At 44.7% G+C, this 24,792-nt stretch overlaps 1 protein-coding gene across 6 annotated transcripts in view; it reads left to right on the forward strand.

Annotated features, from left to right (window-relative positions):
* Positions 1 to 12,719, forward strand: part of ZHX2 (zinc fingers and homeoboxes 2) — a 164,827-nt gene extending 152,108 nt beyond the window's left edge. For all 6 annotated transcript variants that reach the window (XM_063079541.1, XM_063079544.1, XM_063079538.1 and 3 more), the window contains one exon: positions 11,449 to 12,719. The gene's annotated coding sequence lies outside the window, so the exon portion shown is untranslated. The remainder of the gene's footprint in view (positions 1 to 11,448) is intronic.
* The last annotated feature ends 12,073 nt before the right edge of the window (positions 12,720 to 24,792 follow it).

Consider the following 24,792-nt stretch of genomic DNA (forward strand, 5'->3'; position numbering starts at 1 on the left):
AGGGGAATTAGCAAAAGCCATGCAGTGTAAACACTGTGATGCTCCCTAAAAAAAAAACAAAGAGAGTTCTAGTGCAGAGTCTAAGTGGTGGTAGTAATAATTATCAATCTACCACAGAATGGAAAAAAGAAACCATGGACCAGAGACAAAGCTCTGATATTAGCCGGTAAATATCTAACACAACCAAAGAACACCTGTAAAACCTAGAAGGGATAACTGCTTCCTCAAATCCCCAGTCATCAACATAAAGACACAGAGATCAAGAAAGAACAGAGAAATATGTCACCACCAAAGGAAACAAACAAAGCTCCAGCAATGGATGCAGAGGAACAGCAGATCTATGAAATGTCAGACAGAGAATTCAGAATAATCCTCTTAAGAATGTTCAGGGAGTCAAAAGAAAATACAAATAGAAAATTAAATGCTATCTGGGAAACAAATCAGGAGCAGAGCAAGAAACTTGACAAAGGAATAGAATCAATTTTTAAAAACCAAATAGAAATTCTAGAAATAAAGAATGTATTATCTGAATTGAAAAACTCAATAGAAAGCTCCAACAGCAGAGTTAATCAGAGGAAAGAATCAGTGAGCTTGAAGATAAAACATGAAATTATCCAATCAGAAGAGAAAAAAAAAAAAAGAATAAGAAAAAGTGAAACAGAAATATGGAAAATATGGGATTTCCTCAAGCAAAATAACCTCTACATAATTGGCATACCTGAAAGAAAAAGATGTAGAAAGCATATTCAAGAAAATAAGGGCTGAAATTTTCCCAAGTATGGAGAAAGATGACAGAATCCAGGTACAGAAAGCTCAGAGGTCACCAATCAAATTCAGTCCAAGGAGGAACACCCCAAGGTGCATCATTATCAAATTATCAAAAACCAAAAATGAAGAAGGAATACTGAAAGCAGCAAGAGAAAGGAAATATTCAACAGAGCCCCAATACATCTCTCAGCAGACTTCTAAGTAGAAACCCTACAGACCAGGAGAGAATGGGATGACATATTCATGGTGTTGAAGGAAAAAGACTGTCAGCCAAGAATTCTGTATCCAGCAAAACTAACCTTCAAACGTGAAAGAGAAATAAAGCCTTTCCCAGACAGACAAAAGCTAACTTTTTGTCAACACTAGACTAACTTTTCATCAACACTAGACCTGCTGTATGAGAAATGTTAAAGGGACTTCTTCAATCTGAAAGAAGATGACACTAAGGAGTAATAAGGAAACATTTGAAGGTACATAACTCATTAGTAATGTAAATTCACAGACAACCTCAGAATACTCCAGAGTCATAAGGTTGGCAAATAAACCACTTAGATCCTTAGTATGAAGCTTAAAGGACAAACCTAACAAGACATTAGGATATACAACCTTCTACGAGAGAGGCAATATTAAAAGATGTAACTTGAAACAACAAAATGTCAAAAAGTGGGAGGGAATGACACCAAAGTGTAAAGCTGGCTTTGGTGTTTTCTTTTTTCTTAGATATCAAAGTTAAGTTATTATTAGTCTAAAATAATTTGTTATAACTATAACATGTTTTTTGTAAGCCTCCTGGTAACCATAACACAGAAACTTAAAAGAGACATACTGAAAATAGTGAGAAATCAAAATGCAAAGTTAGAGAAAACCATCAAACCACAAAGGAAGGCAGTAAGACTGGAAAAAAGGATCTACAAGACACCCAGAAAAAAATAGCAAAATGGCAATAACAAGTCCCTATATATCAATAATAACCCTAAATGTAAGTGGATTAGATATCCTAATTAAAAGACACAGAGTGGCTGAATGGATTGTGAAACAAGAACCAACAATATGCTGCCTACAAGAAACTCACTTCATCTATTAAGACACTCACTGGCTGAAAGTGAAGGGATGAAAGAAAATATTTCATGCAAATGGAAACCAAAAAATAGCAGGAGTAGCTATACTTATATTAGATAAAATAGACTTCAAGACAAGGAAAGTAAAAAATAGATAAGGAAGATCATTATATAATGATAAAGGGATCAACTTAACAAGAGGATATAACAGTCTGAATATATACACATACAACAATGGAGCACCCAGTTATATAAAGCAATTACTATTAGACCTAATGGGAGAAGTAGACTCCAACACAGTAATAGTTGGGGGCTTTAATACCCCACTTTCAGCAAAGGACAGATCAGACAGACAGAAAGTTAGCCAGGGAACAACAGAATTAATCTCTACTATAAGCTGACTTGACCTAACTGACATTTATAGAACATTTCATGCAACAGCTGCAGAATACACATTCTTCTCAGCAGCACATGGAACATTCTCTAGAATAGACCATATGTTAGGACACAGACCAAGTCTCAACAAAGTTTTAAAAACTGAAATCATATCAACTACCTTGTCTGACCACAATGGATTAAAACTAGAAATCAACAACAAAAGGGACTCTAGAAAACCATACGAATACATGAAAATTAAACAATATGCTCCTAAACAAGTGGGTCAAGAAGGAAATTAAAAATTTCCTGGAGACAAATGAAAATGAAAACAAAACATGCCAGAACCTATGGGATACTGTGAAAGCAGTTATAAGAGGGAAGTTTATAGCAATAAATGCCTACATCAAAAAAGAAGAAAGACTCCAAATAAACAATCTAATGTTTCACCTCAAGGAGCTGGAAAAACAAGAACAAACCAAACTCGAAATCAGTAGAAGGAGAGAAATGACAAAGATCAGAGCAGAAATAAATGAATTAAAGGTTTTTTAAAAATACAAAAGATGATGAAACAAAGAGTTGGTTTTTCAAAAAGATAAAATCAATAAGCCTTTAGCTAGACTAAAAAAGAAAAAGAGAAGACTCAAATAAATAAAATCAGAAATGAAAAAGGAGACGTTACAACTGATAACACAGAAATACAAAGGATTGTAAGAGACTTCTACAAACGACTATTTGTGAACAAACTGGAAAGCGTAGAAGAAATGGATAAATTCCTGGACATGTACAATTTACCAAGGTTGGATCATGAAGAACTAGAAAACCTAAACAGACCAATAATGAATAATGAGATTGAAGCAGTAGTAAAAAGTCTTCCAACAAAGAAACCCCCAGGACAAGATGACTTCATTGCCAAATTCTATCAAACATTTAAAGAACTAATACCAATTCTTCTCAAACTCATCCAAAAAAATTGAAGATGAAGGGATACTTGCAAACTCATTCTGTGAAGCAAGGATTATCCTCATACCCAAACTGGAAAAGGACACAGCAAAAAAGAAAACTACAAAACGATATCCCTAATGAACACACACATGAAGATCCTCAGCAAAACACTAGCAAACGGAATGCAGCAACACATTAAAAAAATCATTCACCATGATCAAGTGGGATTCATCCCAGGGATCCAAGGATGGTTCAACATATGTAAATCAATAAATGTGATAGACCACATCCACAGAATGAAGGGAAAAAATAAATGATCATTTCAACAGAATACAGAAAAAACATCTGATAAAATCCAACAACCCTTCATGATAAAAACACTCAACAAACTAGGTATAGAAGGAATGTACCTCAATACAATGAAGGCCATATAGGAAAACCCACAGCTAATACTGAATGGACAAAGATTGGAGGCTTTTCCTCTACGATGTGGAACAAGATAAGGATGCCCACTTTCCGCGCCCTCATTCAACATAGTATTGGCAGTTCAAGCTAGTGCAATAAGGCAAGAGAAAGCAATAAAGGGCATTCAAATCAGAAAGGAGGAAGTCAAACTATCCCTGTTTGCACATGACATGATCCTATACATAAAAAACTCTAAAGACTCCACCAAAAAATTACTAGGACTAATAAATCAGAATAGTGGCAGTATACAAAATCAATACACAAAATCGCCCTCCTATGCACCAGTAACGAAACAGCTGAAAAAGAAATCAAGAAAGTAATCCCATTTACAATAGCTACCAAAAAAAATGAAATACCTAGGCATAAATTTAACCAAGGAGGTGAAAGAGCTCTGCAATGAAAACTATAAAACCTTGGTGAAAGAAATTGAAGAGGACACAAATAAATGGAAAGATATCTCATGTTCATGGGTTGGAAGATTTAACATCATCAAAATGTCCATATCACCCAAAGCAATCTACACATTCAGTTCAATCCCTATCAAAATACCAGTGACATTCTTCACAGAAATAGAAAAAATGTTCTTAAAATTTGTACAGAACCACAAAAGACCCCATACTGCTAAAGCAATCTTGAACAAAAAGAACAAAGTTGGAGGCATCATATTTCCTGACTTCAAAATATGCTATAAAGCAGGCTAGAGCTCAGGGGAAGAGGAGGAGAGACCTACAGAATACATGAAGGACAGAGAAGCCATGATGAGAGAAAGAAAAAACCCTCTCAGACTGTTTCAAGCCCCAGCCACTTCCAGGCTGGAGCTGCTGATGGCACAGAGCAGGAGCCGGCAAAAGCCACAGATGTGCCCTTCAGATGAAGTTGCTCAGAGGTGGCAGGGGAGAAGAGAGCCTTGGTGGCCCCCAGGCCAGCAAGACCACTAATGGGGTTCTCGTGGACCCACATAGGACTGAGGAGCCACAGCAACTGAAAAAAAAAGGAGCCACTCAGAGGCTAAAGGACCAGAAGTCCCCTCGGCTACCAAGCCAGAAAGGGGGGACAGCCAGGCACACTGCCAGTGCCACAGGGCCCACCTGGGGTCCTGAGGCTTGGAGCCAGGAACTGGACCCTCTGCCAACAACCAAGCAAGCTGCCAGCACCACAGGGCCCACCCAGGGTACTCAGGTATGGATCTGGGGACTGGACCCTCCTGTCCACAACCAGGCACACCACCAATGCCACCACTAACTAGGTAAGGAGCATGCCAAACCATCACTTCTGTGTGGGTGGCCCACCACAGCCACCACAATAACCACAACTGCCACAAAAGCGGCTAGATGCCACAACCACCATGCAGATGGTCCACCAGCCACTGGAGTGCATTGACACAAGGAGAGTCACCAGCAGAGACCAAAGAAAAGAAGAGGAGGTCTCTCCCCACAAAGCTCATTCCTGAGTGACACAAGAAGCATCTGCTCTATGATAATATTGGGGGACCTGAACAAACCTCTCAGCATTGGATAGACCATCTAGGCAACAAATCAACAGAGTAACCATTACTCTTTCAGAAGGAGAGATGAAATCTAGGGTAATTAGAGGTGGGGGGGAGGGGGAGAGATTGGACAAGGGGCATGAAGAATAAGTACAATTTGTAACAATATATATGCTAGTAATATTGATTTGATCAACATATGTCAACGTTGAGTCCCAAAAATATGTATAATCAATTATGATTCAATAAAAAATTTTTTATAAAATACTATAAAGCTGTAGTAATGAAAACAGCATGGTACTGGCATAAAACAGACAAACTGAACAATGGAATATAATAGAGATCCCCCCAAAAATAAACATACACATTTACAGTCAACTGATTTCAACAAAGGTGCCAAAATGTACACTGGGTATGAAAGGACAACCTCTTCGACAAATGGATCTGGGGAAATTGCATATCCATAAGCAGAAGATTGAAACTAGACCCCTATCTCTCACCATACACAAAAATTAACTCAAATAGATCAAAGACCTAAATTTAAGACCTGAAACTGAAACTACTAGAAGAAAACATAGAGGGAACTCCACATGAAATGGGAGTGGGCAGTGCTTTCTTAAGTAAGGCCACAAAGGCACAGGTAACTAAAGCAAAAATGCCTAAGTGGGACTACATCAAACAAAAAAAGCTTCTGCACAGCAAGGGATATTGTCAACAAAGTGAACAGACATCCTACAGAATGGGAGAAAGTGGTTGCAAACTACACATCAGAAAAGGGGCTAATATCCAGAATAAATAAGGAAACTTAGCAGCAAAAAAACAACCCAATCAAAAAATGGGCAAAGGACCTGAACAGACATTTTTCAAAAGAAGACATACAAATGGCCAACAGACACCTGAAGAAATGCTCAACATCACTAATCATCAGAGACACGCAAATTAAAACCACAATGAGATATCATCTTACTCCAGTTAGAATGGCCATTAGCAACAAGACAGAAGATAACCAGTGCTGACAAGGATAAGGAGAAAAAGGAACTCTCCTACCTTGCTGATGGGAATGTAAGTTGGTACAGCCACTCTGGAAAACAGTGTGAAGGTTCCTCAGAGAACTGAAAATAGATCTGCCCTGTGACCCAGCTATCCCACTACTGGTACATACACAAAGAAAATGAAAACAATATATCAAAAAGACACCTGCACTCCCACGTTCATCGAAGCACTATTCGGTAGCCAAGAGATGGAATCAACCTAAATGTTCACAAATGGATGAATGGATAAAAAAACTGTGTTATATGTACACAGTGGAACACTGCTCAGCTATAAAAGAAAAAAATGATGATATCCTGTCATTTGAAGCAACATGGGTGGAACTAGAGACCATCATGTTAAGGAAAGTAAGTCAGACACAAAAAAGACAAAGACCACATGATGTCACTCATATGCAGAATCTTAAAAAAATAAAAAAAGTTCTCATAGTTAAGAGGAGAGTAGTGGTTACCTGAGGCTGCGGGGGAGAAGTGGTGGACTGACAGGTACAAAGCATGCTATCTACCCTCGGCGGATCATGGTGCAGTATACGCAGGTACTGAAACCACACGCTGTACCCCACAAGTATGTACAAATAAATGTTAAAATATTTGTTAAAAAATAATAAAAATAAAAATAAACACTGAAATGTGGACTTTGTCACCAGCCTTGCATAACAGCCACCATGCTAACAGTACTGTGATTGCCGGCCTTTTTCATCTATTAGCAAACATTTGTTGATTACCCTGTGAGCCAGATGCTGCAGGAAGCGGGTGGCAGGGGTCTGCGATAAACACAGCGGGCACTGGGACAAGTGAGTCGTCACAGGCCTCACTTCCACGTGCAGTTAACTAGGCAGTTGGAAGTCAGCATGATAACGGCCGTGCTGGGGATGTTTAACAGGGAGATCCGCGGCTGGGAGCAAAGGCCTTCCTGAGGAAGTGGCTTACCGCTGGGGCCTGAGGCCCAAGGGGACCGTGACTGGGCCTCGGCTGTGTCCCCGAGGGAAAAGCCGCAGGTGTGACGACATCCAGGGGTTAGAAAGAGTTTGGCATGTGAGCAGGTGAATCCACAATGGTGGAGCAGACCTGTGGGGAAAGTGGCCCGAAGCAAGCCAGAGCGTGATCCTGCAGGGACCAGGGCTGAAGGAGGACCAGGGCTTTGTCCCAGGGCAGCTGGTGAAGGCAGTGATAGGTTGTAAACCGAGTGACATGAAACATCACTCTGGAATGGGGGAGCGTGGCCTCTGTCTGGGAGCCTAGGGCTGAGGCAGCTTCAGGAATGAACGTCCGTTGCTGGTGGCGATGAGAACCCGAGGGGTAGGAGCTTGTCTGGTCTGCACTGCTTTGTCCGATGTGAACACAGTAGTGTCATCAGAGACACTGGCCCGGGGCCTGGTCCCAGCTGCTGCCCACACAGTGACCTTCAGGACCCTTTCATATGAGAAGAAAAAAAAAAAAAAACACCTGGCTTTGTCTCCCTTTTTCAGGTCACCCTTCGGCCTTGCAATCCTTGTGCGTGTGTGCTAAGGGCTTTGTTCAGCATTTGTTTATTAATACATCAGGTTGGATGGAGGGTTATGCGTGTTTGTGTCCCTAAGACATCACACGGGGAATCATAAAAACACACTCCCGAATGGAGAACCACCTTAATATTGAGGTTTATCTAAAAAGCAAGAGGCTTTGCCAGTGAGGAGGCAGGGTTCAGTGTGGGTTATCACATGAGAGGGAGGCAGGGAAGCTGGGTGTGCGCACACATGCAGCTGGCCCCCGCACCTGCACCCCAGCCCCGTGCTGCACTGGCCTTCCTTGGGAACAGGGAGTACTGTTGCCTGTGTGCTCTGCGTCGCTCCTCCGAGACCCTCCCATTGGCTCCAGGAGGTTGAGTCACCGACCCCTGCACACAGCTGGGAAGTGGCAGGTCTTGGATCCCAGCTTCCTCCAACTCCACAGCTCTTTCCACTCTGCCTCGCAGTGCTGTGCCCACCTCTCCACCTTCAGCAAGGCTGGAGAGGAAGAATAGTAGCGGTCTGCCCACTGGGGCCTTGTTTCCTGGGGTCTGGAGACCTGTTCAGGTGGACATCCAGCCAGTGGCAGCCTGCCTTCCAGAGGCAATGAAGACCCGTTTGCTGGGGGAAACTTCTTCCTTGGGAAGCACAAGAGGAGGTTGGCTGTGGGTGCTGTGCCCACCCCAGGGTGCATGTGGCTCTGCCTGGAATCAGCAGTAAGGCACGTGGTTCTCACTGGGTGCCCCAGCCCCCTACCTTTGGAGCAGACATGCTTGCACCTGTCACCAGGTGGCTCCTTGCCTGGAGAGGCTGTGCAGGAGCTGGATCCGAGTTCAGGTGTGGGGAGGAGCAATTCGGAGCCGGCGGCTCTGAAGGTGGACTGGCCACGGTAGGATCAGGCTCCACCACTCACTAGCTGCCTGTCGTTAAGCACAATGTTTAATCTTTCTAAGCCTCCATTTCTTCCATATAGGTGGGCCTGCCAAGTCACCTACCTGCCAGGTCACTGTAAGGACTAAATGAGGTGATCAGTGTTATCACTTAGCATCGGCCCATCCCGTGTTATGTGTGAGAGAAACATCTACTATCACTGTTGTCACAATCATGATCACTCCTATTTTTGACTGTGCCACTGAGCAGTCATGTGTCCTGGGGGAATCACTTTTCCTCCCCAAGCTTCCATGTTTTCCTGTGAAATGACCGACGGTTGGCAGCATCACCTATAAGGATCCCTGTAGCTCTTACGGTTGGTGACTTCGGCTGGATCAGTTTCAGGTGGTGCCAGATCCCAAAGACACTCCTGGAATCTGGTTTCATCCACAGACTTTTCCTTTACAAGGTGGTTTCTAAACTTCAATATTCAGTCTCATTCCCAGGAGTGTCAGGGAATGTGGGCACGTTTAACTTCCATACACTGGGAATGAATGACATTACTGATGATGTGCTGATGCCTTTGGCTGAGAAGTCTGCTCTTCTTGCTCTTGGTCCCCTGAACAAAAAACACTTCTCAGGGTCTTCTCAGCTCCTTTCTCAGAGCGAGAGAAGTAGTCAAGCAGTGACTCAGCCTTACCAGGACGGAGACAAAGAGAAAGCCAGTGGCTTCAGGCATCTACCCATTTGATAAACTTCTAGCCAGTCATGGAATACTGGCTGCATCTTTTACAGCCCAGAGCTTCCCTGGGATTCCTTTTCCAGGATCTTCAGATCCTGGGAGCCAACAAAGGCAATAATGGAGATCTGTCTTAATTTCCCAGAGCTTCCATAAAGTACCACGGAGTGAGTGGCTTCCACAGCAGAATTTATTCTCTCACAGATCTGGAGACTGGGAGTCTGGTGTCGGCAGTGTCGATGCCTTCCGAGGGCCGTGAGGAAGCGTCTGCTCCATGCCTCTTTTCTGGCTTCCAGAGCTTTGCTGGCAGTCCTTGGTGTTCCTTGGCTTATCGATGCATACCCTGATCTCTGCCTCTGTCTTCACGTGGCGTTCCCCGTGTGTGTCTTCACATCTTCCTTCTGTGCAAGTTTGTCTCGGTGTCCAGATTTCCCCATTTTTTAAGGACACTAGTCATATTGGATTAGGGTCCCCCTGAATGACCTCATTTTAACTTGACTACTTCTGTAAAGGTATTTCCAAATAGGGTTACATTCCGAAGGAATTCTGAAGATTAGGACTTCAATATATATTTGGGGGGGATACCATTCAACCCATAATGAGATCCTTGGATTATTTTCATTACTTCAAAGTATATAAGAATTAAACATATCTTCAGGCCCTTGGGGTCCTGAGATGACAGTGCGAGCTGCAGGTCTTAGGCCAACCACGGAGTCAGAACAAAAAGCCCCAGAACCATAAGCCCCCGGGCCCTGAGATGGGAAGCCGAGGGCCTTAGTCCTGTCCCCCCTCCGCCTCCCCCGGCAACAACATCTTAGGGTGTACTTGCTAGACACGGGTGTTTCCATGGGGTGTGTGACTTATCAAGTTTCTGCTTAGATTTTTTTAATCCATTTATAAGAGAACTTTTTTCATTAAGGATGTTAATGTTTGTGTTAAATTTGTTACCTATCAATTGACATTAATTATTTTTTAAAAAATAGAAGCTTAGGTAGAAGTTTTGAGGCACAAATAGATATGTTTGATTATTTTGTTTTGGGTTTCACATCTTAAGATAGTGCCAAGGAACTTGCTTTATAAATTTACAAAGATGAAATTAGTGATTTAGTAGTTCTATAGGTGTGCAGTTGAGCCAGGCATCCATAATTAACGATAATTTACTGTGTGTTATCAAATGGCTAGAAGAGAAGAGCTTTAAATGTTCTCATCACAAAGAAATGATAAATTTTTACGATGGTGAATGTGCTATTTTGATTTGATCACTACACATTGTGAACATGTCCTGAAATATGACTGTGCACCACAAATATGTATAATCAATATGTTTCAATGAAAAAAAAATAAATTTAAAAAAGTAATAAGCATATCTTCAGACTGATTCAATAAATACTGTTTGTTAACAGAGCAAAGACTGTACAGATTGCCCGGGTTTGAATCCTGGCTCTGCCACTTACTAGCTGTGTGATCTCGGCTAACTTACCTAGCTTCTCTATGTTCAGTTTCCTCACCTGCAAAGTGGGAATAATAATATCTACGCCTCTTAGGGTTGATATACACATTAAAGAAAAGTGCATGTAAAACATCTCATCTTATTATGATTATATATGCTACCATGTTTGGGAAAAGCTCCATCTAATATAAATAATGAAGGCTCATACAATACTCACTGTGCAAATGCTGCTGTATTTATCAGTTTATTGAATTGTCATAACTCTACAAGGTGCATGCTATTGTCACCCCTCTTTTACAAAAGCAAAAACCAAGCCCTAGAGAGACTAAGTCATGTGGGTACAGCCCCACCGCTGTAGAAAAAGTAGAAAGGTCAGGACCCGAATCCAGTTTTGTCTGACTCCAGGGCCTTTTAGGAGCCACTGGGACTGGCTGCCTCTCCAGGTATAATTCAAGGCTCTTGTAATGATGAAAAGAAGCAGAGGTGACCACCGTCGCTTGCCCAGAAAGTCCTGTTTTCAAAGGCCTGATGGGGAGGCATTTCCCACAATACCAGACTGTGCTCAGGAAACACTCCTTTCTTTAAAACCAGCCCAAACTTGAAGGGTGTTTGTCTCTCCTCCAAGACCCGGGGTGGCTTTGGAAGGGGTCCTCCCACTTCAGGAGAACCAGGATTAGCAACCCTGCCTCCTCCACCCCAGGGAATGATGGTCCTCCCCTGACATCTTGTCTCTCTGGTTTTGTGTCGTCCTTCTAGGGAAGCCCGTCAGAACTGCTGTGCTGAGAAAGGGGATGCTCTGTCTTTGAAGAAAGAAGAAAACGTCCCCCCCAGCCGTGGGCCACCCTCGCTAGTGACTGCAAGTGGCGCTGTGTAGCTCATGCGGGCCTGAAGGGTGCGGGGACCCCAGCTGCTCTCCCAGGCATCACCCAGAGGACCGGTGGGAATTGTTCATAGTGCCAAAGTCCTACTACTGCATTTTCAATGGGTCCTTGTAAATAGTTTGCTCCTCTGCCCTGGCCCCACCTCTTGCTATACTGGAACCGATTTGTACCATGTGGGTATTTTGTTACCTTTTTAATCAAGGGCAACTTCCTTTTCCAGCACTACCCTTGTAAGGTTTTTTTCCCAGGAGGGAGGGCTAACCACAGTGCTTTCCTCTTTTCTCTTTTTTTTTTTTTTAATTTTTATTTTATGAATTTGGGGGAGGGGGTGTTAGTATTAGTGCATTATATCTACTGGACTTTAGGTAGGGAGGATTTATTTTTAAAGGTAGTTTGAAATTTGGGAGATTTCTCAACAGGAAGGGCTGAGATTCGGGCCACTGTCTCAACCCAGAGAGGATTTACAGACAGCAGATCTTCCAAGTCAAATTCGTTTCCAGTTTTGCCCCCAGCTGCCTTTGGGGGTCCCTGCCTTAGCCACACACAAGGCTTCCTGAACTGTCAAGAGAAAGGTCTGCCTTCTCAACTGCTTGGCCGCTTAGGCCAGATGGGGCGCAGCCAGCGCTGGGAGAACTGGGTGGCAAGTGGCTGACTGCTTTAAGCACCTACTTCAATACCAGCAGGAAGGGCTCCCACATTTGTTAGTATTATCATTACTTTTGTGAAATGAAAACGACAAAAAAAAGATCTTCCTGTCTAGAGGGTACAAAGATGAACAACTTTGGTTTCCATTTTTCTTCTTAACTGCCTTTTCTCGGTGTGGCATCTGACAAGATCTCAACTTGCAGCCTCATCATGAATTCATTTTTTGTTGTTGTTCGTTTGTTTGCGTGTTTGTTTTGGGCCAATCCTAGATACCTGAGTGCACTTTTATTCAGTTAGTCCTAACTTTTAAAGAAGGAAAACCCAGAGACATATCTGGTGGAAATGTCGCAATAGGTTTTGTTTGCATCCCGTGTCCCCTCCCCTCCATGCCCTGCGTTTGAATACACTGCACAAATATGAGGCTAGGAAGTTTGGAAAAAACCACCTTTTCTAACTGGTTGCTCATTTGTTGTAACTCAATAAAGCAAAGACTAAACATTTTTATAACCTTTCCCCTTGGTTCTTCATTGCTGTCTGGCTCCCCAGGCTCGGCGTGAGGGCTCTGACTCAGCCACCCCCATTTCAAATCCGCAATGGCCAGTCTCTCATTTTCCATCTTGGGGAGGTCTGCCCTCGGCAGCTAGACTTTAAAAACAGGTATAAATGTGGATATAGGAATCTATGTCATCGGCCCACCCTTCTCCAGGGTCTTCACAACTAGAGTCATGAAAAACTGCAGAAAAGAGCATTGGGGTGGGACTGAGAAGACCTTCAGTGCCTGGCTGGCCCTCGAGGGACCTGAAGTAAGTCAGTCCCCCTCCTGGGCTGCCCGTGACTGGTAACTGGGACCCTGCTGTTTCTCTGAGGTCAGCTTTTACATGTCCCTGCCCAGGTAAGGTTTCAAAAGTCCCTTACTGTTCCTATGTGACACTTGTCTAGACCAGTGGTTCTCAAATTTGAGCGGGCACTGGATCACCTGAAGGGCTGGCGAAAGTGTCTGGTTCAGTAGGTCTGGGGTGGAGACCTGAGAACGGGTGTCACTAACAAGTTCCCAGGTGAGCTGATGCTGCTGGCTGGTCACCTCACTCTGGGATCCTCTGGTCTAGATGTCTCCTTTCTACAGGGACTTCCAGACTTTTGGCCAGTTTATCTAAACTAAGCATGTGTTTATTCTTCAGATAAGGGAAAAGATTGCCCCTCTCCCCCACTTCCCAATATACAGGCAACACTGAAAACTCAGAGACTGGGAAGAACCTGGCCTTTGGCAGATGCCATCAGTGTCCCCTCAGAAGTCCCTGTTCCCTCCAGGGACTTCGATGGCACCATATCCTTCTCTTTTCACAGGCCTCATCACGTGGCATTGGTATTCATTTGATCTGCTTGCCTGTTCCTCCAAACTGAGACCAGGGGCCATAGATTCTCCATAACTGTACATCAGCTCTAATATCCCCTAATTCCCCTCACCAGTCAGCAAACTTGAATCCAGATAGCTATATTCAAAAATAAAAACAGTAGCTGTCGTTTATATTGAGTGGTTACCGTTGGTTAGACTTTGTGCTGAGTGCTCTACCCATATTTTCTTATTCTATCTTTATAACCCTATGAGGTAGGTGCCCCCATTTGGCAGATGAGAACACTGAGGCTTTGTAAGGTCTAAAAGCCCAAGGCCATGCAGATACTAAGTGGTTGTCACAGAAGTCTACCAATTTTGCCTATTATGTGTCCCTTACCCACTTCTTCTAGTATAAGCAGCCTCTTCTCTGTGGGAACTGCTCTCTCCATTCTGTGAGGTTCTGATGTGACAGGACCTGCCCTCACACATGCCCCAAGCCTGGCCAACCATCATCCCCACCCTGGTCCCAGTGATGGCACATGGACCACACAGGGCCAAAGGAGCCTCTTCTTGAGAGATAGATGCTGAGAGAAATAAGCTCATTCTTTCCTTTTTGGTGGCTTAATTAAGAAGATGTGGTCCTGGGCTGACTCCAGCTGTTTTGCCTGCCGTGGGGAGGAAGCCTCACTGCATAAATTAAAAACTCAGAGAGAAAAGCAACTATTTTAGAGTATTATCACTGTTAGAGTATTGTATAGTAGGTAAGAAACCTCAAAATGCAGTGTTTCAAACAAGAGAGAAGTTTATTTCTATCTCAGGCAACAGTTCAGGGTGGGCTGTCAGGCTGTGCGTCACACAGCCATCTAGGGATCCAGGATGGCCAGTGGCTCTACTGTCCCCAGCAGGTGGCTTCCATCTCTAGGTCATACCTGGGCTGCTTCAATTATCCTCATCCACACAGACAAAGGGCCCCACAAGCCCACTTCGTTCCAGCCCTTGGGAAGCATGGAAGGCAAGCACCTTCAGTTTTGAGGTCATGAAACAAATTGTCGCTTGTATTTATATGCCATTGGCCAAACCCTAGTCATGGTGACACATAGCTGGTAGGAAAACTGGGAATGTCGGTTCTGTCTAGGTGGCCAAGAACCAACGGAGGAAGGGCTCTGTACCTTGAAGGAGGAAAGAGTGGACATCAAGGACAGAGTAATTTCAGCCACGAAGGAGATCCAGATGTCCCCGATGTCACATCCACCTCCACCCTTCTCAGTTCCATGAGCCCATAATGAGCTGTGTTGTTTTCAGCTGGTTTGAGTTGGGTCTCTGAAACTTAAAACCAAGAATCAACGTAGTCTTATGGTTAGAATTTACCCAAGACTTTCCAAGACCAAAGCCTACTCTTCCCCACCACGTAAATGTCTCCCAGTTTCTAGATCAGATTGGCCTGAATTCCCAGTCTGATGTCCACTCTCACGGTGATTGGTCAGGTTCAGGGGAAGCCCCAGTCTCCCCAGCTGGTGCTGAATCACAGAGGGAGCCTCCTGAAGTATCTAGGGTGGAGGGACTGGAAGGTGAGGGCAGGATCACATTCAAGGGGCTATTTGGAGCATCAAACCCACCAGAAGTGGGGAGGCAAAGAAAGGTCTGGAACAAGGGCCGCAGGTTCAGGTTGGGCCAACAGGACGAGAACAGGCGAACATCAGCCTTCCACCATGAGTGAAGTGAGCCCAGGTATATCTTTATTCTTCTTGAATCCCAGAGATATAAAGAGGCAGAAGGAGAGGTGATTTAGAGCGCAGACTCTGGAGTCACACTGCCTGAGGCCACATCCCAGCTCTGTCACTTACTAACTATATGACCTCAGGCAAGTCACTTATTGCTCTGAGCCTCAGCCGTAAAAAAGAGATAATAATTGTACCTGTCTCATATTATGGCTATTTCCATAATGGTCAGTATATGAAAAGCATTTAGAAGACTGCCTAGTATATACTAAATTCCCACCGTTGCCGTTATTACTCCTGGCTGCACAGGGCATGGATGGATGGGCCCAAATTAAAATTGTAGGGATTGGATGGGACTCCCTCCCCTTTTTCTTAATATTAAGGTCTAGCACAGTTATGTCATGGGAGAGTTCTGGTCCTTGATGAGAAACACTGGGATCCTGGACTGGCTGGGGGCTGAAGGCTCCAGCTGTGTTGGAGAACCTGCCTACCAGTATCTTCCTCAGCCCTCCCTCACCGCTTCCTCAGTCTTTGTCTCTTGGTCCCCTGTGCTATCCCAGTCTATGGCATAGTCAGGAAACAAGGATGCCTTCTCCATCGTGGTCTCTGCTCAGTCCCTCTCCAAAACTCATGATCCAGATACCACACTCCACCTGGACCACTGTAAGAGCACTGGTCTTTCTGCTCTGGTTTCTGGTCACCTGCCCTCTATGACCCCCTATCTACAGGGCCAGGACTAGAGTGAGGCAAGCAAAGTAACTAAGGGTGCAGAATTTAAGGAGGAAAGGTCATGCAGGTGCCCACCCTGCACTTGCAGGACCCTGTGAGTGGGTGTCTGCCTACATTCTGTGTCCTAGGTGCCTCATTTGCCTCGAGCCCTGGCCCTGCCTAGTCACCATGCTTTCCTCTAACCCTGCTTTAGTTTCCTCCAGCTTGCTTTTCACACCATGCCATCATATATCTGTTTATTGTCTTTCTCATTCTACTACACTGCAAGCTCCATAAGGGCAAGGCCTGTGTCTGTCTTGTCTTCTCTGCTACATCTCCTGTGCCTAGCACAGTGTCTAGCACATGGCAGATGCTCCATAAATACTTGTTGGATGGATGATGGATGGAAGGAAGATGGATGGATGGATGGATGGATGGATGGAAGGATGGGTGGGTGGGTAGATGGATGAATGGATAAATGGGTAGGTGGATGGATGGATGATGGACAGATGAAGTGTGCCATCTCTGCAGTCAAACAAACCTGAGTTTCAATCCCAGCTCTACTACTGACAAGCTAAGTAAGCTTCTGGTGTTTACTTAACCTTTTCCAAAGCCCTAGTTGATCATCTGAGAACCAGAATTGATCATACCTATACATAGGTTTGCTGTGGGGTTTAACTGAGTCCATGAGTGCAAAATGCCCACACATAGTATATGTCCACAAGTGTTCATTCCCCTCCCACTACTCTGACCGGGGAGTGGCACTGAGCCAGGCAGTGTGATGGCTGTGCCTTTCCATGCCTGGATGGGATGTTTGTGTGAGGAGAGCAGGAATGAAGAAGTGTGATTCAGGTCCAGGAAATGATATTCCAAACATGTTCCTCTGGCATTGAAGACTTTGCCATACATAGCCAACCCTCTCATTACCACCTCTCTACCCCTAAACCTCTCTCCTCCAACCCCCCAAAATTCTAAAAGTTCAACCTGCACTTTTCTTATTAAATAAACAGAAGTGGCTGAGGCTGACTCGTTTCCAGCACCCAGCCCCTCCACAGACCTCATCACCCCCGTGCTGTCCTGACCTCCCAGCCCATTAATGAACGTCTCCAGCACTTCTCCCATGGCAAGCGATGCCTTCCCCTCCTGCTTTTTACCACCGTCGCAGATACTCTTGCCACTCTCAAGCAATTTAAATAAATTCTTCAGCAAGGCAGTGTGAGATGCCATCAAATGCCTGAAGAAACCAAAGAGAAAGCCTTGATAATTGGTGGGGATGAAAATGCACGGGGGAGATGGTGTGCTCTTTTAACCACCCAGCGAGGTATGCCAAGCTCTCTTCCTCCACTGGGACTGATTAAAGAGTGGCAGAAACCAGGAGAGAGGTTCTTAGGAGGACTAGATGGACAGGATTCTTAGGGAGGTGGAAGAGAACAGTGGGGCGGAGTGACCAGCTGCTGCTTTTGTCCGTCCCTCTTTGCACTCCGAGTGCTTCCTTGAGGGGCTGCTCCTCTCTCCCTGCACTCGTCTAATTCCAGAGGGCTGCCCATCATGCTATCTCACCACCCTCCCACAGGGATGAGCCACAGCCCTCCAGCGCCCTGTTCACAGACATGGGTACAGTATCATGCATGAGGCCCAAGAAGGACCAATCAGATGCTGGGAGAAAAACTTCTTTTTTCCACCTAGATGGTGCATGTGATGTCTGGAGCCACCAGAGTCCAAAGCCCTTGCCAGGGAGAGGAAGCCAGTCTATAGGTACAGAGAATGAGGCCAAAAAATCAAGAACAGACACAAGGGAGCTAAGAAGGGAGAAAAATGATGATGATGGTGGTGGTGGTGGCAGCAGCAGTGGTGATGATGACAACAGTGACATCATTTGAGTCCCTGGACCCTGCCATTCCTAAGGCCAACTTCCTATCTTTCCAGTTTCATACAAACTAACATATTTCTCATTTTGACTTAAGCCAAAACTTCTGAGTTGGGTTTCTGTCACTAGAAACTCAGAGTTCTGATGGGTTGATGAGATTATGACAGATAAACTCAAAGACAGGATGATAAATATAAATAGCCATATGTGACTATCTGCTACCGTATTGGGTGGCACAGCTTTAAATGCTTGATACTCAAGCAGGATCCCTGGATCAGCAGCATCAGGATCACAGGAGCTTGTTAGAAATGCAGAATCTCTAGCCCCACCCCTAGCTATTGAATCAGAGGCTGCAATTTGACAAGATCCTCCGGGTGATTCAAATGCTCCAGTGTTCATTCAAGTTGAAGAAACCCTGCCCTGGAGGCATTGAGCGGCTCCTCCCCCACTACTCCAGCACACTGAGGAGTGGGTGGCAAATCCAGTTACACTACATCATGGCCTATCTGTGGATGGAGTGTAGACCCCAAGGCCTTGGGGAGCAGGGAGGCAGAGGAGGGAACAGGATGGAGGGAGTCTGGTCCAACACGTGCCAGCACACTCGTCACAGGCGCACAGCAACTTCCACCCAACAGTACTCGGAAAAGACCACTCTCACTGGGCTGTCACAACACAAACTGGACAGAACCAGGAGAGATGTCAGTTCCCGCCTGCTGATCCCTGAAAGCTCCTGGTCTGCAGGGCCTCACAGCTGCATGTGCATACAAACCACAGCAGAGACCACCATTGCCCTGGGGAGAAAGGGTTGATTGATAGTAATGAATAAAAAATACTTCTGAGGACATCCCATGACATGTTGCAAGTCGGGTGTACTGTAGAGTGTAGGAGGGACACTGCTCTTGACTTTGAGGACCTTAAAACCTAAAGGGGAAGAGCAAGGTGTTCATCATTAACTCTAAAACCTTCACCCCTAACAAGCCCCCAAAGCATTACCTCAGTCTGGATCCTAGCAGGAAAGTGATGGAACACTTGCAATAGATAATTTGGGGATGGTTTATTAAAAGGACTGTTTACAGAGCCCTGTGGACAGGGCTTGGGGAAACCAACAAGGTAGGATGTGGGAAGCATGGCCTGAAGGGACAAGGATGGGGCAAGTACTGGAACGTGCAGAGGACAGATGTACACAGCAGGCTACTTGTAGGAAGACGTGACCTTCAATAAATCATGGTGATCCAGCAGGGAGGGAGTCGGGGGAGTAAACACCCTGACATCATTCTTCTCCCATCCTCTGCCCTCCTGCCACTGCCTCCCAATGGCCAAACCCAGTCAGAAGTCAGAGGGCAAGGCTATCTGTTGGTCCAGTCCATCGGATGGTCCAGCACACAGATCAACCTATGAGCTGGACCAAAGACACCAAATACACACCAAGCTTGCCATCGTGCCCTGCTCCACACCTATGGCAGACGTTAATAATCAATCAAAGTGCCTTCTGCTGGCTGGGCGTGGACAAGTCTTCACAGTACTGAATACAGTGCTCCACCAAAAATCTATTAACCTTGGAATGTGAGATGAAATATGTGGTGGATGCCATTGGTTGCCTAGCTAATATCCATTCCCTCATTCTTCCTTGCTACCAGAACAGAGACATTACTCAGGCAGTAAGATACCCAGCCCCAGGTGAGAAACTCTACTTCCCAGCTTCCTTTGCAGCTAGGAGTGGCCAGTGAGACATAGCAGAAGGCCACTGCAGAGCGGGTGCCCTCTCCTTGCTCCCTTCTTTGCCTTGTACGCATTGATGATCTTGAGACTGGGTCCCTGTGCCACAGCTCTCTGTTTTCAAATGTCTTGATATGTGAGAAAAGTAAACCTCTATTTGTTTAACCTGCCACTCACTGGATTTGTCTGATACTTGCAATCAAATGTGCTCATAACTCATAACACAAAATCTATGTGCCATCCCTGGGCTACATGGGTACAAACCCTCTCACTCATATATGTGTTCATTTATCCCTGTGCTAATCACCAGGTGAGCAATAAGTAGGCAGTTTGTTCCCTACTCAAGGAAGCTTGATCTATGTTTGAACGATGAGCAGGAGTTTGCCAAGTGGATAAATCATAGGAAGGCACAAGAAGCAGAAATAAAAGAGTATATACAATTTCAGGATTTTTAGCAGGAATCTAACAAGCAGTCCATAATGTGTAACAAAGGAAACCATTAATTCTGAACAACCAATTTTGAAAAACAACCAAGTCACCCTGATTCACTCCCAGTCATGAAGAAAAGTGATTATCTACTTGGAAAGAACCTGAATAATAGCCAAAGAATTAATCTATTAGCTTGTATGATGGGAAATCAAAAAATGATATGGGATTTTCCAAAACATAATATGAAACAGATATAAAGTGAAACAAAATATATTTGAGGTCCTTTATCTTGGACTTGTTTTCCCATAGCTGAAATTGTGTCACAAACCTTGAGATCAGGTCCCTCTCTCCAAGTTTATCCCCCAGCTCCTCCTTACACAATCGCTTCCTCTGACCACACTGGGTGGGCTGCTCGCTGATCAATGAACACTGCCTGGTTGATAACAGTTTTTCCTAGAATCCCCAGGCCTTCCCTTTTCTTGCCTAGATCTCACCTATTCTTATGGGCCCATTTGAAGTTCCACCAGACCAAATAAAGGTACATCTTGAGTGACAGGGAAGCTGGATTTAAGGAAGACACACATATCCCAATTGGCTCTCAGGGAACCCTGTTCCTCCGAACTCCTGGGCAATTGCCATGAACAGGACTTAATTTATTCTAACCACACATGGATTTAGTGATTTGATCTTCTCTTCACGTAAGGCTCCCCCAGGTCAGAAACAGTGCCAAGCAGCAGTTCCCATCTATCCAGCATCCCTTCCCCTGCTCTTAGCAGTGACACACACACCCCTTCCCACTGGGGATGTCTTCTATGGCTCTGCTCTCTCCCTGTTCCAACTATATGATGTTGGTGTGACACCAGCACAGGACACAACCTTTCTGTCCATGGGTAGTCATGTGACTCAGGCCCAGCCAACCATAGCACTCATCTCTGACCTCAATGAATGGTCAGTGAATGACCCAAGTTGGGCCAACCAGAGTCATTCTTGAGGTTTCCAGAAATTGAAGGGAGTACAGGGGGAGCGGAGGAGGCCTGATGGCATTATTTGAATGTGGACCCAGTCAACCTTAAATTTAGGTCCACCCCATCTTTCCCAGTAATTTGAGCCAACAAATCCCCCTTTTACTTAAGTTAGCATGAGTAGTGGACTGTCATTTGGAAATGAGAGTCATAACTAAAAGCCATAAATCCATACTGTGCTTTGCGTTTCTCTACTACCCCACTGCCCAGCACATGTCTGCAGAAATGATAACGATTGAAAAGGCAAGAGCAGATTAGATTATACTTAAAAATATATTGGCTATTATTTCATTTACGTGAAATGTCCAGAATAAGAACACCTATAGAGACAGAGAGCAGTTGCCTATGGTTGGGTGGGGCAGGGAGAGACTGGAAAGGTGGGACTGGGGGGAGTTCTAGGACGTGTGAGGTTTCTTTGTGTGGTAATAAAAATGTTCTAGGTTTAATTGTGGTGATGGTTACACAACTCTGTGACTACACTAATAGCCATTGAATTGTACATTTCAAATGGGTGAATTGTACAGTGTGTAAAATTATATCTCAAAAAAGCTATGTTAATGTGTATACACACACATATATATAGTGTCATAAAAGACATTCAAAACAAAACTGAATAAAATTAAATTTGGGGCTACAGGGAAACTTGATTTAAGAAACACACACATATCTCAAAATTAATGTTATCTTTTCCCCCAGAACATGTCCCTACATTTCCTGTCCCGGTGAAGGGTGACAGCAGCATGCAATCGCCCATGCTGCTCGGGAGTGTCTGGGGGGCATTTTTCACACCTGTCTTTCTTCCCTGAGTCTCAACCAAACACCAAGTGCTCTCACTTCCAGCCCCCAGATATTTCTTCAAATAACCCCTCCACAACCCATAGCCACTGTCATCATTTAGCCCCTCACCTGTTCTTCTGCACAGCTTCCTAACTGGTCTCCCTGCCCCAGTCTCACCCCCCAACCACCCTATCTGTTCTCCAGACAGCAGCTAGAGTGGTCTGTCTACAACACAAGCTTGATCACCCCTGTCTGCCTATCACCTCGCTGCCTACGGAATAAAGCCCAACTCCCGGCCTCAAATCCACTGTGTTCCCCAATCCCCCATTTCACTGCTCTCTCTCTCTCTCTCTCTCTCTCTCTCCCCCTCACTCATACACACACACGCACGAACACACACACACACACACACATGCACCCCTCCATTCAAGTCCACCATGGCAAGGCCACCCCAGGATTCAGGGGTTCTTGAATTCTGGCCCCTGCTTTACCAATAATGGGTTGCATGACCCTGCACAAGTCAGTCACTCCCCCTCTTTGAGCCTCAGTTTCCTCATTTGAAAAATAAGGGGGTTAGACCAGATAACCATTAACTGTTCATTCCAACTTTGAGATTCTGTGATTATAGGAGCTGGCATCAACACCCCTCTGAAAAGTCTCCAGGCTCCAGCTCCACACCTTTATCCTCAAGCAAAGTCTTTGCGGGAGTTTTTCAGGACAGCAGGGAGCTAAATAAGCTTCTGGGCAACAGCTCTAAAGCTTTTGAGCAAAGATTGTCAGTGAGCTCCCCTGGGGAACTTGGAAGAAGCATATGTGTCCATAAACAGTGTTTAATTAAAGAGCAGTGTACAACAGGATGGAAAACTGAAAAATAGGTTGTTTGAGAATATTTTTCTAAACCCAGAACATATCACTCTGCATCACTCCTCAGCCAAGCTACATTTGTTACTGGGTCCAAGTCTGGCTGCCTGCCCCAAACAAAAACAAACAACCCAAAAGTCAAATGTTGGTGAAAACGGAAGTCAGCTTTTATTCAGGAACACCAGTGACCTAGAAGAAATGTTAGGCTAATCTCTCTCTCCAGTAAACCTAAAGGAAAATGGCCAGACTAAAACCATCTCAAAGACTGGGATTTACTGAGGGGTCTTTAAAGAGGGGATTAAGGGAATGAAACATGAGAAATGAAAAGCAGGAGGGAAGGGGACGTGAGCTGTGAGGCTTCCATGCAAGGAGCCAGGTGCAAGGTCTCACCAAGGCTCCATCTGGTTTCTGTTCCCATCCTTAGTGTTATTTAAGGGTCCTGCTGGAGGATGGAGTCAGCAGAGCTGTACTGATGTCTTCCTTGCTTTCTCAGGGTCTGCATGGTACATGTCTCACTACAAGTCTGCAGCTCCAGGCTGCCTGGAAAACAACTTTACATTTATGTAAATAATGTCATCCTGCCCAGTAACCATGGTTCAGAATATCAAATAACCATGGGAAAAGAGGCAACTCAGAGAAATGCATGCTAAGAGAAAAAAAAAAAAAAAAATTGTGTCTTAACGTTTCCTACAGCCCAGGCAGTTTTAGGTCCCAATGCGGCTTCAGTTCTGCTCATTACAACACCTTCACAGTGGCATTTGTTAAAGAAACAGGGAACCTTTGTTTGGGGTCATTTAATCAGCTGCTCTGGAAAGACAGAGCACTGTCTCTATGCCTGGACACAGTCTCCTAGGCACTATCTCCACTCTACAGAAGTAGGTAAACCTTCCAGGTGCAAGCATGAGAACCAGGCTAAGGGCTGGGTTGGCCTTAGCAGGATGAATTTCTCTCTGAGGTCTTTTTAAATCCACGTGTGTTTCAGAGGAAGTTTTACATGGTGCTTCTGACTCTCTTGTGTGGCCGATCATCAGCACATTGTGTAAGTATGGCTAGAGCTCCATGGAGCATTAAAATTTTGATCCTCTGCATTGGGAAATTGCATAACTGTCCACATCAGAGGAGTAAAGTTCAGACTTCAAAATTCTTCAAGATTGGATTCAGGAATCTGCCCAAAGCCACACAACAAGTATGTGTCAGAGCCAAGATTTAAACCCAGGTTCCTCTGAGACTAAAGCCCATGCTTTTAACCCCAGTACTCCAGTCACTCATCAAATGGTTGTCATGGCTCAGAACCGATTACAGTATTGGAAACAGTGCACGGGAACACACACATTCAAAATGGGCTGACATGTGGTATGCATGCCCTGAGTGTGAACTCCCCCAGGATTCCCTCCTACACTCCCCGGCCAGGGGAGTGCATAGTCCTCCTGTCTAGGGGTCTGGCTTTCGTGCTTGTGATCATGGGAGGCTGACGGGGAATGGGAGGCATGGGTTGAGTAGAGCCTGTGAAGCAGAATAAAAACAGACTTTGAACATCTTGGGTATCAAATGATTTGAACAATCAACTCTTGTTTACTCTTAAGAATGAAAGACCAGGGGACTGAGGGAATTTGAAATCTACATTATAACCTGTAAAAAGTTACTTTATGTAATTATTCATTCCAGCTGCCTCCCTACGCCAATTTTCCTTTCTATTTCTTCTTCTGACCACTTGACCCGTACACCAATTTTTCTTTCTTTTTCTTCTCGTCATTTGAAAGAAGCTGCAAAGATAAAGCTCCAGCCTCTATCTTGGGCAGAGCTCTCAGAGACTGCTTTATAATTGTTTATCCATGTGACTGTTCTTCCTTATTAGACTGTGAGATCCCCGAGGCGAGGATCTTGCCTTATTCATCTTTATGTCCCCGATGCCTAACACATCATAGGGTTCTTGATAAATATCGAGGAAGGAAGGGAGGGAAGGAGGAGGAAAAGAAAACAAGGATCTGTACAACTCACATAAAAGTAGCCCATCGAGAGCAGGACATAAATCTAAGTTTTTTCTTACATAACAACCAAGCGCCACACAAGGTCTTCACTGGATCCTGGTTTGAACAGACCAACTGTAAGAGACATTTGGAGGCAAATGGAGAAATGTGAGTAA

This window comes from Cynocephalus volans, chromosome 15, assembly GCF_027409185.1.
Source record: "Cynocephalus volans isolate mCynVol1 chromosome 15, mCynVol1.pri, whole genome shotgun sequence".
NCBI classification, from domain to species: domain Eukaryota; kingdom Metazoa; phylum Chordata; class Mammalia; order Dermoptera; family Cynocephalidae; genus Cynocephalus; species Cynocephalus volans.